Consider the following 12,832-nt stretch of genomic DNA (forward strand, 5'->3'; position numbering starts at 1 on the left):
ATTCCACTGCAATACCATCCAAACCTGCTGCCTTGCCGGCTTTTATCTTCCGCAAAGCTTTTACTACCTCTTCTCTGTTTACCAAATCATTTTCCCTAACCCTCTCACTTTGCACACCCACTTTGCTTCCTTTTATACATCTCCCTGTCATTTGTATTATCATTTGCATCATTTCTCTGCAAAAATCGTCCTAATGCCTCTCTCTTCTCTTTCACGAATAATCTTAATTCTTCATCCCACCATTCAATACCCTTTCTAATCTGCCCATCTCCCACGCTTCTCATGCCACAAGCATCTTTTGCGCAATCCATCACTGATTCCCTAAATACATCCCATTCCTCCCCCACTCCCCTTACTTCCATTGTTCTCACCTTTTTCCATTCTGTACTCAGTCTCTTCTGGTACTTCCTCTCATAAGTCTCCTTCCCAAGCTCACTTACTCTCACCACCCTCTTCACCCCAACATTCTCTCTTCTTTTCTGAAAAACCTTACAAATCTTTGCATTCGCCTCCACAAGGTAATAATCAGAATCCCTCCAGTTGAACCTTTCAGCACATTAACATCCAAAAGTCTGTCTTACGCGCGCTTATGAATTAACACGTAATCCATTAATGCTCTCTGGCCATCTCTCCTACTTACATATCCATACTTATGTATATATCTCTCTTTTTAAACCGTGTATTCTCAATTCCCAGTCCTTTTTCAGAACATAAATCTACAAGCTCTTCACCATTTCCATTTACAACACTGAACACCCCATGTATACCAATTATTCCCTCAACTGCCACATTACTCACCTTTGCATCCAAGTCACCCATCACTATAACCCGGTAACGTGCATCAAATCAACTAACACAGTCACTCAGCTGCTCCCAAAACACTTGCCTTTCATGATCTTTCTTTTCATGCCCAGGTGCATAAGCACCAATAATCACCCATCTCTCTCCATCCACTTTCAGTTTTACCCATATCCATCTAGAGTTACTTTCTTACACTCTGTCACCTACTGCCGCCACTAATGTTTCAGGAGTAGTGCCACTCCTTCCCTTGCTCTTGTCCTCTCACTAACCCCTGACTTTACTCCAAAGACATTCCCCAACCACCCTTCCACTTTATCCTTGACCTTCGTTTCACTCAGAGGTAAAACATCCAGGTTCCAATCCTCAAACATACCAGCTATCTCTCCTTTTTTCTCATCTTGGTTAAATCTACACACATTTAGACACCCCAATCTGAGCCTTCGAGGAGGATGAGCACTCCCTGCGTGACTCCTTCTTCTGTTTCCCATTTTAGAAAGTTAAAAAAATACAAGGACGGGAGGGTTTCAGGCCCCCCACTCCCGTCTCCTTTAGTCGCCTTCTACGACACGTGAGGAATTATTCTTTCTCCCCTAATGGTTTCGGGCATTATTACATGACAGCTAGAGACTGAGTGTTAACGAATGGGGCCTTTGTTGTCTTTTCCTAGCGCTACCTCGCGCACTTGAGTGGGGAGGGGGTTGTTATTCCATGTGTGGCGAGGTGGCAATAGGAATAAATAAAGGCAGACAGTATGAATTATGTACATGTGTACATATGTATATATCTGTGTGTGTATATATATGTGTACATTGAGATGTATAGGTATGTATATTTGCGTGTGTGGATGTGTATGTATATACGTGTGTATAGGGGTGGGTTGAGCCATTTCTTTCGTCTGCTTCGTTGAGGTACCTCGCAAGCCCGGGAGACAGCGACAAAGCAAAATGAATAAATGAATATATAAAATATATATATATATATACTATATATATATATATATATATATATATATATATATATATATATATATATATATATATATATATATATATATATATATATATATCCATGGTGATAGGGGAGAAAGAATACTTCCCACGTATTCCCTGCGTGTCGTAGAAGGCGACTAAAAGGGGAGGGAGCGGGGGGGGGGGGGGGGGGGGGGGCTGGAAATCCTCCCCTCTCATTATTTTTCTTTTTTTTAATTTTCCAAAAGAAGGAACAGAGAAGGGGGCCAGGTGAGGATATTACCTCAAAGGCCCAGTTCTCTGTTCTTAACGCTACCTCGCTAACGCGGGAAATGGCGAATAGTTTGAAAGAATATATATATATATATATATATATATATATATATATATATATATATATATATATATATATATAGAGGGTGGTGAGAGTAAGTGAGCTTGGGAAGGAGACTTGTGTGAGGAAGTACCAGGAGAGACTGAGTACAGAATGGAAGAAGGTGAGAACAATGGAAGTAAGGGGAGTGGCGGAAGAATGGGATGTATTTAAGGAATCAGTGATGGATTGTGCAAAAGATGCTTGTGGCATGAGAAGAGTGGGAGGTGGGTTGATTAGAAAGGGTAGTGAGTGGTGGGATGAAGAAGTAAGATTATTAGTGAAAGAGAAGAGAGAGGCATTTGGACGATTTTTGCGGGGAAAAAATGCATATGAGTGGGAGATGTATAAAAGAAAGAGGCAGGAGGTCAAGAGAAAGGTGCAAGAGGTGAAAAAGAGGGCAAATGAGAGTTGGGGTGAGAGTATCATTAAATTTTAGGGAGAATAAAAAGATATTTGGGATGGAGGTAAATAAAGTGCGTTAGACAAGGGAGGAAATGGGGACTTCAGTGAAGGGGACTAATGGGGAGGTGATAACAAGTAGTGGTGATGTGAGAAGGAGATGGAGTGAGTATTTTGAAGGTTTGTTGAATGTGTTTGATGATAGATTGGCAGATATAGGGTGTTTTGTTTCAGTTGGTGTGCAAAGTGAGAGGGTTAGGGAAAATGATTTGGTAATAAGAGAAGAGGTAGTAAATGCTTTGCGGAAGATGACAGCTGGGAAGGCAGCAGGTTTGGATGGTATTGCAGTGTAATGTATTAAAAAAGGGGGTGACTGTATTGTTAAGGTTATTTAATGTATGTATGATTCATGGTGAGGTACATGAGGATTGGCGGAATGCTTGCATAGTGCCATTGTACAAAGGCAAAGGGGATAAGAGTGAGTGCTAAAATTACAGAGGTATAAGTTTGTTGAGTATTCCTAGTAAATTATATGGGAAGGTATTGATTGAGAGGGTGAAGGCATGTACAGAGCATCAGATTGGGGAAGAGCAGTGTGGTTTCAGAAGTGGTAGAGGATGTGTGGATCAGGTGTTTGCTTTGATGAATGTATGTTCGAAATACTTAGAAAAGCAAATGGATTTGTATGTAGCATTTATGGATCTGGAGAAGGCATATGATAGAGTTGATAGAGATGATCTGTGGAAGGTATTAAGAATATATGGTGTCGGAGGAAGGTTGTTAGATGCAGTGAAAAGATTTTATCGCGGATGTAAGGCATGTTTGCGTGTAGGAAGAGAGGAAAGCGATTGGTTCTCAGTGAATGTAGGTTTGCGGCAGGGGTGTGTGATGTCTCCATGGTTGTTTAATTTGTTTATGGATGGGGTTGTTAGGGAGGTGAATGCAAGAGTTTTGGAAAGATAGGTAAGTATGCAGTCTGTTTTGGATGAGAGACCTTGGGCAGTGAGTCAGTTGTTGTTTGATGATGATACAGCGCTGGTGGCTGATTCATGTGAGAAACTGCAGAAGCTGGTGACTGAGTTTAGTAAAGTGTGTGAAAGAAGAAAGTTAAGAGTAAATGTGAATAAGAGCAAGGTTATTAGGTACATTAGGGTTGAGGGTCAAGTCAATTGGGAGGTAAGTCTGAATGGAGAAGAACTGGAGGAAGTAAAGTGATTTAGATATCTGAGAGTGGATCTAGCAGGTGATGTAACCATGGAAGCGGAAGTGTATCATCGGGTGGGGGGGGGGGGGGGGGGGGGGGGGGGCGAAAATTCTGGGAGCCTTGAAGACTGTTTGGAAGTCGAGAACTTTATCTAGGAAAGCAAAAATGGGTATGTTTGATTGAATAGTGGCTCCAACAATGTTGTATGGTTGCGAGGCGTGGGTTATGGATAGAGTTGTGCGTGGGACGGTGGATGTGCAGGAAATGAGATGTTTGAGGACAATATGTGGTGTGAGATGGTTTGATCGACTAAGTAATGTAAGGGTAAGAGAGATGTGTGGAAATAGGAAGAGTGTGGATGAGAGAGCAGAAGAGGGTGTTTTGAAATGGTTTGGTCACATTAAGAGAATGAGTGAGGAAAGATTGACCAAGAGGATATATGTGTCAGAGGTGGAGGGAACGAGGAGGAGTGGGAGACCAAATTCTAGGTGGAAAGATGGAGTGAAAAAGATTTTGAGTTATTGTGGCCTGAATATGCAGGGGGATGAAAGGCGTGCAAGGAATAGAGTGAATTGGAACGATGTGGTATACCTTGGTCGACGTGCTGACAATGGATCGAACCAGGGCATGTGAAGCGTCTGGAGTAAACCATGGAAAGTTGTGTGGGGTCTGGATGTGGAAATGGAGCTGTGGTTTCGGTACATTATTACATGACAGCTAGAGACTGAGTGTGAACGAATGAGGCCTTTGTTGTCTTTTCCTAGCGCTGCTTCGCACACATGAGGGGGGAGGGGGTTGTTTCTCCATGTGTAGCGAGGTGGCGATGGTAATAAATAAAGGCAGACAGTATGAATTATGTACATGTGTATTTATGTATATGTCTGTGTGTGTGTGTATATATGTATACATTGAGATGTATAGGTATGTATAATTGCCTGTGTCGACGTGTATGTGTATACTTGTGTATGTGGGTGTGTTGGGCCATTCTTTCGTCTGTTTCCTTGCGCTACCTCGGTAACTCGGGATATATATATATATATATATATATATATATATATATATATATATATATATATATATATATATATATATATATATATATATATATATATATATATATATATATATATGTATAAATACATATATGTATAAATATATATATATATATATATATATATATATATATATATATATATATATATATATATATATATATATATATATATATATATATATATTATATATATATATATATATACATATATATATATATATATATATATATATATATATATATATATATATATATATATATATATATATATATATATGTATAAATACATATATGTATAAATATATATATATATATATATATATATATATATATATATATATATATATATATATATATATATATATATATATATATATATATATATATATATATATATATATATATATATTATATATATATATATATATATATATATATATATATATATATATATATATATATATATATATATATATATATATATATATATATATATATATATATATATATATATATATATATATATATATATATATATATATATATATATATATATATATATATATATATATATATATTAGGTACAGTAGGGGTGAGGGTCAAGTCAATTGGGAGGTGAGTTTGAATGGAGAAAAACTGGAGGAAGTGAAGTGTTTTAGATATCTGGGAGTGGATCTGTCAGCGGATGGAACCTTGGAAGCGGAAGTGGATCATAGGGTGGGGGAGGGGGCGAAAATTTTGGGAGCCTTGAAAAATGTGTGGAAGTCGAGAACATTATCTCGGAAAGCAAAAATGGGTATGTTTGAAGGAATAGTGGTTCCAACAATGTTGTATGGTTGCGAGGCGTGGGCTATGGATAGAGATGTGCGCAGGAGGATGGATGTGCTGGAAATGAGATGTTTGAGGACAATGTGTGGTGTGAGGTGGTTTGATGGAGTAAGTAACGTAAGGGTAAGAGAGATGTGTGGAAATACAAAGAGCGTGGTTGAGAGAGCAGAAGAGGGTGTTTTGAAATGGTTTGGGCACATGGAGAGAATGAGTGAGGAAAGATTGACCAAGAGGATATATGTGTCGGAGGTGGAGGGAACGAGGAGAAGAGGGAGACCAAATTGGAGGTGGAAAGATGGAGTGAAAAAGATTTTGTGTGATCGGGGCCTGAACATGCAGGAGGGTGAAAGGAGGGCAAGGAATAGAGTGAATTGGAGCGATGTGGTATACAGGGGTTGACGTGCTGTCAGTGGATTGAATCAAGGCATGTGAAGCGTCTGGGGTAAACCATGGAAAGCTGTGTAGGTATGTATATTTGCGTGTGTGGACGTGTGTATGTACATGTGTATGGGGGGGGGGGGGTGGGGTCATTTGTTTCGTCTGTTTCCTTGCGCTACCTCGCAAACGCGGGAGACAGCGACAAAAAAAAAAAAAAAAAAAAATATATATATATATATATATATATATATATATATATATATATATATATATATATATATATATATATATATATATGTATAAGGCGACTAAAAGGGGAGGGAGCGGGGGGCTGGAAATCCTCCCCCCCTCTTTTTTTTTTTTTTTTTCCAAAAAAAGGAACATAGAAGGGGGCCAGGTGAGGATGTTCCCTCAGAGGCCCAGTCCTCTGTTCTTAACGCTACCTTGCTGATGCGGGAAATGGCGAATAGTTTGAAAAAAAAAAATATATATATATATTGAGGATTAGGAATACCTGGTTTAAAAAGAGAGATATATACGTAAGTATACATATGTAAGTAGGAGAGATGGCCAGAGAGCATTATTGGATTACGCGTTAATTCATAAGCGTGCGAAAGAGAGACATATGGATGTTAATGTGCTGAGAGGTGCAACTGCAGGAATGTCTGATCATCATTTTGTGGAGGCTAAGGTGAAGATTTGTAGAGGTTTTCAGAAAAGAAGAGAGACTGTTGGGGTGAAGAGAATGGTGAGAGTGAGTGAGCTTTGGAAGGAGACTTATCTGAGGAAGTACCAGGAGAGACTGAGTACAGAATGGAAAAAGGTGAGAACAATGGAAGTAAGGGGAGTGGGGGAGGAATGGGATGTATTTAGGGAAGTAGTGATGGCTCGCGCAAAAGATGCTTGTGTTATGAGAAGCGTGGGAGGTAGGCAGATTAGAAAGGGTATTGAGTGGTGGGATGTAGAAGTAAGATTATTCGTGAAAGAGAAGAGAGAGGCATTTGGACGATTTTTGCAGGGAAATAATGCAAATCACAGGGAGATGTATAAAAGAAAGCGGCAGGAGGTTAAGAGAAAGGTGCAAGATGTGAAAAAAGAGGGTAAATGAGAGTTGGTGTGAGAGAGTATCATTTGATTTTAGGGAGAATAAAAAGGTGTTTTGGAAGGAGGTAAATAAAGTGCGTAAGACAAGGGAGCAAATGGGAATTTCAGTGAAAAGGGCTAATGGGGAGGTGATAATAAGAAGTGGTGATGTGAGAACGAGACGGAGTATTTTAACGGTTTGTTGAATGTGTTTGATGATAGAGTTGCAGATATAGGGTGTTTTGGTTGAGGTGATGTGGAAAGTGAGAGGGTTAGGGAGAATGATTTGGTAAACTGAGAAAGGGTAGTAAAAGCTTTGCGGATGATGAAAGCCGGCAGGACATCGGGTTTAGATGGTATTGCAGTGGCATTTATTAAAAAAGGGGGTGACTGTATTGTTGACTGGTTGGTAAGGTTATTTAATGTATGTATGACTAACGGTGAGGTGTCTGAGGATTAGCGAAATGCTTGCATAGTGGCATTGTACAAAGGCAAAGGGAATAAAAGTGAGTGCTCAAATTACAGAGGTATAAGTTTGTTGAGTATTCCTCGGAAATTTTGTGGGAGGGTACTGATACAGAGGGTGAAGGCATGTACAGATCATCAAACTGGGGAAGAGCAGTGTGGTTTCAGAAGTGGTAGAGGATGTGTGGATCAGGTGTTTGAAGAATGTATGGAAGAAATACTTAGAAAAGCAAATGGATTTGTATGTAGAATTTATGGATCTTGAGAAGGAATATGATAAAGTTGATAGAAATGGTCTGTGGAAGGTATTAAGAATAAATGGTATGGGAGGCAAATTGTTAGAAGCAGTGAAAAGTATTTATCGATGATGTAAGGCATGTGTACGTGTAGGAAGAGAGGAAAGTGATTGGTTCTCAGTGAATGTAAGTTTGCGGCAGGGGTGTGTGTTGTCTCCATGGTTGTTTAATTTGTTTATGGATGTGGTTGTAAGGGAGGTGAATTCTAGAGTTTTGGAAAGAGTTGCAAGTGTGTAGTCTGTTGTGGATGAGAGAGCTTGGAAAGTGAGTCAGTTGTTGTTCGCTGATGATATATCGCTGGTGGCTGATTCGTGTGAGGAACTGCAGAAGCTGGTGAGTGAGTTTGGTAAAGTGTGTGAAAGAAGAACGCTGAGAGTAAATGTGAATAAGAGCAAGGTTATTAGGTACAGTAGGGTTGAGGGACAAGTCAATTGGGAGGTAAGTTTGAATGGAGAAAAACTGGAGGAAGTGAAGTGTTTTAGATATCTGGGAGTGGATTTGGCAATGGATGGGATCATGGAAGCGGAAGTGAATCATAGGGTGGGGGAGGGGACGAAAGTTCTGGGAGCCTTGAAGAATGTGTGGAAGTCGAGAACGTTATCTCGGAAAGCAACAATGGGTATGTTTGAAGGAATAGTGGTTCCAACAATGTTGTATGGTTGCGAGATGTTGGTTATAGATAGAGCTGTGCGGAGGAGGGTGGATGTGCTGGAAATGAGATGTTTGAGGAGAATATTTGGTGAGATGATTTGATCGAGTAAGTAATGAAAGGGTAAGAGAGATGTGTGGTGATAAAAAGAGTGTGGTTACGAGAGCAGAAGAGGGTGTTTTGAAATGGTTTGGTCACATGGAGAGAATGAGTGAGGAGATATTGACCAAGAGTATATATGTGTCAGAGGTGGAGGGAATGAGTAGAAATGGGACACCAAATTGGAGGTGGAAAAGATGGAGTGAAAAAGATTTTGAGTTATCGGGCCCTGAACATGCAGGAGGGTGAAAGGCGTTCAAGGAATAGAGTGATTTGGAACGATGTGGTATATCGGGGTTGATGTGCTGTAAATGGATTGAACCAGGGCATGTGAAGCGTCTGGGGTAAACCATGGAAAGTTCTGAGGGGCCTGGATGTGGAAAGGGAGCTGTGGTTTTGGTGCATTATAACATGACAGCTAGAGACTGAGTGTGAACGAATGAGGCCTTTGTTGTCTTTTCCTACCGCTACCTGGCACACGTGCATAAGGCGTTAGTTGTTTTTTTCATGTGTGGCGGGTGTGGCGATGGGAATGAATAAAGGCAGACAGTATGAATTATGTACATGTGTATATATGTATATGTCTGTGTGTGTATATGTATTTATACGTTAAGATTTATATGTATGTATATTTGTGTGTATGAACGTGTATGTATATACATAGGTATGTGGGTAGGTTGGGCCATTCTTTCTTCTGTTTCCTTACATTACCTCGCTAACGCGGGAGACAGCGACAAAGCAAAATTAATGATATATATATATATATATATATATATATATATATATATATATATATATATATATATATATATATATATATATATATATATATATCTTTCTTTTCTTTCAAACTATTCGACATTTCCCGCGTTAGCGAGGTAGCGTTAAGAACAGAGGACTGGGCCTTTGAGGGAATATCCTCACCTGGCCCCCTTCTCTGTTCCTTCTTTTGGAAAATTAAAAAAAAAAATAATGAGAGGGGAGGATTTCCAGCCCCCCGCTCCCTCTCCTTTTAGTCGCCTTCTACGACACGCAGGGAATACGTGGGAAGTATTCTTTCTCCCCTATCCCCAGGGATCATATATATATATATACATATATATATATATATATATATATATATATATATATATATATATATATATATATATATATATATATATATATATATATATATATATATATATATATGCAATTGAGTGGGAGATGTATAAAAAAAAGAGACAGGAGGTCAAGAGAAAGGTGCAAGAGGTGAAAAAGAGGGCAGATGAGAGTTGGGGTGAGAGAGTATCATTAAATTTTAGGGAGAATAAAAAGATGTTCTGGAAGGAGGTAAATAAAGTGAGTAAGACAAGGGAACAAATGGGAACTTCAGTGAATGGCGCAAATGGGGAGGTGATAACAAGTAGTGGTGATGTGAGAAGGAGATGGAGTGAGTATTTTGAAGGTTTGTTGAATGTGTTTGATGATAGAGTGGCAGATATAGGGTGTTTTGGTCGAGGTGGTGTGCAAAGTGAGAGGGTTAGGGAAAATGATTTGGTAATAAGAGAAGAGGTAGTAAAAGCTTTGCGGTAGATGAAAGCCGGCAAGGCAGCAGGTTTGGATGGTATTGCGGTGGAATTTATCAAAAAAGGGGGTGACTGTATTATTGACTGGTTGGTAAGGTTATTTAATGTATGTATGACTCATAGAGAGGTCCTGAGGATTGGCGGAATGCGTGCATAGTGCCATTGTACAAAGGCAAAGGGGATAAGAGTGAGTGCTCAAATTACAGAGGTATAAGTTTGTTGAGTATTCCTGGTAAATTTTATAGGGAGGGTATTGATTGAGAGGGTGAAGGGATGTACAGAGCATCAGATTGGGGAAGAGCAGTGTGGTTTCAGAAGTGATAGAGGATGTGTGGATCAGGTGTTTGCTTTGAAGAATGTATGTGAGAAATACTTAGAAAAGCAAATGGATTTGTATGTAGCATTTATGGATCTGGAGAAGGCATATGATAGAGTTGATAGAGATGCTCTGTGGAAGGTATTAAGAATATATGGTGTGGGAGGCAAGTTGTTAGAAGCAGTGAAAAGTTTTTATCGAGGGTGTAAGGCATGTGTACGTGTAGGAAGAGAGGAAAGTGATTGGTTCTCAGTGAATGTAGGTTTGCGTCAGGGGTGTGTGATGTCTCCATGGTTGTTTAATTTGTTTATGGATGGGGTTGTTAGGGAGGTGAATGCAAGAGTTTTGGAAAGAGGGGCAAGTATGAAGTCTGTTGTGGATGAGAGAGCTTGGGAAGTGAGTCAGTTGTTGTTCGCTGATGATACAGCGCTGGTGGCTGATTCATGTGAGAAACTGCAGAAGCTGGTGACTGAGTTTGGTAAAGTGTGTGAAAGAAGAAAGTTAAGAGTAAATGTGAATAAGAGCAAGGTTATTAGGTACAGTAGGGTTGAGGGTCAAGTCAATTGGGAGGTAAGTTTAAATGGAGAAAAACTGGAGGAAGTAAAGTGTTTTAGATATCTGGGAGTGGATCTGGCAGCGGATGGAACCATGGAATCGGAAGTGGATCATAGGGTGGGGGAGGGGGCGAAAATCCTGCGAGCCTTGAAGAATGTGTGGAAGTCGAGAACATTATCTCGGAAAGCAAAAATGGGTATGTTTGAAGGAATAGTGGTTCCAACAATGTTGTATGGTTGCGAGGCGTGGGCTATGGATAGAGTTGTGCGCAGGAGGATGGATGTGCTGGAAATGAGATGTTTGAGGACAATGTGTGGTGTGAGGTGGTTTGATCGAATAAGTAATGTAAGGGTAAGAGAGATGTTTGGAAATAAAAAGAGCGTGGTTGAGAGAGCAGAAGAGGGTGTTTTGAAATGGTTTGGGCACATGGAGAGAATGAGTAAGGAAAGACTGACCAAGAGGATATATGTGTCGGAGGTGGAGGGAACGAGGAGAAGTGGGAGACCAAATTGGAGGTGGAAAGATGGAGTGAAAAAGATTTTGTGTGATCGGGGCCTGAACATGCTGGAGGGTGAAAGAAGGGCAAGGAATAGAGTGAATTGGAGCGATGTGGTATACCGGGGTTGACGTGCTGTCAGCGGATTGAATCAAGGCATGTGAAGTGTCTGGGGTAAACCATGGAAAGCTGTGTAGGTATGTATATTTGCGTGTGTGGACGTATGTATATACATGTGTATGGGGGGGGGTTGGGCCATTTCCTTCGTCTGTTTCCTTGCGCTACCTCGCAAACGCGGGAGACAGCGACAAAGCAAAAAAAAAAATATATATATATATATATATATATATATATAATATATATATATATATATATATATATATATATATATATATATATATATATATATATATATATATATATACATACATATATATATATATATTACACTTTGTCGCTCTACCACGTTGGCGAGGTAGCGCAAGGAAACAGACGTAAGAATGGCCAAACCCACCCACATACACATGTGTATACATACACGTACACACACGCACATATACATACCTATTCATTTAACTATTCACATATATACATACACAGACATATGCATATGTACACATGTACGTAATTCATACTTGCTGCCTTTATTCATTCCTGTCGCCAACCCGCCACACTTGAAATAACCCCCTGCCCCCGCACGCGCGGGAGGTAGGGCTAGGAAAAGACAACAAAGGCCACATTCGTTCACACTCATTCTCTGCCTGTCATGTAAAATGCACCGAAACCATAGCTCTTTTTCTACATCCAGGCCCCACAAAACTTTCCATGGTTTACCCCAGACGCTTCATATGCTCTGGTTCAATCTATTGACAGCACCTTGACTCCGGTATACCACATCGCTCCAATCCACTCTATTCCTTGCACGACTTTCACCCTCCTGCATGTTCAGGCCCCGATCGCTCAAAATCTTTTTCACTCCATCATTTCCACTTCCAATTTGGTCTCCCACTTCTTCTCGTTCCCTCCACCTCTGACACATATATCCTGTTAGTCAATCCTTCCTCACTCTTTCTCTCCATGTGACTAAACCATTTCAATGCACCCTCTTCTGCTCTCTTAACCACACTCTTTTTATTACCACACATCTCTCTTACCCTTTCATTACTTACTCGATGTATAACAGAAAGAGGCAAGAGGTCAAGGGAAAGGTACAGGAGATGAAAAAGAGGGGAAATGAGAGTTGGGGTGAGAGAGATCATTAAATTTTAGGGAGAATTTAAGATGTTTGGAAGGAGTT

General features: G+C 39.7%; 1 pseudogene; it reads right to left on the reverse strand.

Moving 5' to 3' along the window:
- Positions 1-846: 846 nt before the first annotated feature.
- The window catches only part of LOC139753537 (large ribosomal subunit protein uL30 pseudogene), a 30,314-nt pseudogene continuing 18,328 nt past the window's right edge, over positions 847-12,832 (reverse strand).

This window comes from Panulirus ornatus, chromosome 14 (genome assembly GCF_036320965.1).
Source record: "Panulirus ornatus isolate Po-2019 chromosome 14, ASM3632096v1, whole genome shotgun sequence".
NCBI classification, from domain to species: Eukaryota; Metazoa; Arthropoda; class Malacostraca; order Decapoda; family Palinuridae; genus Panulirus; species Panulirus ornatus.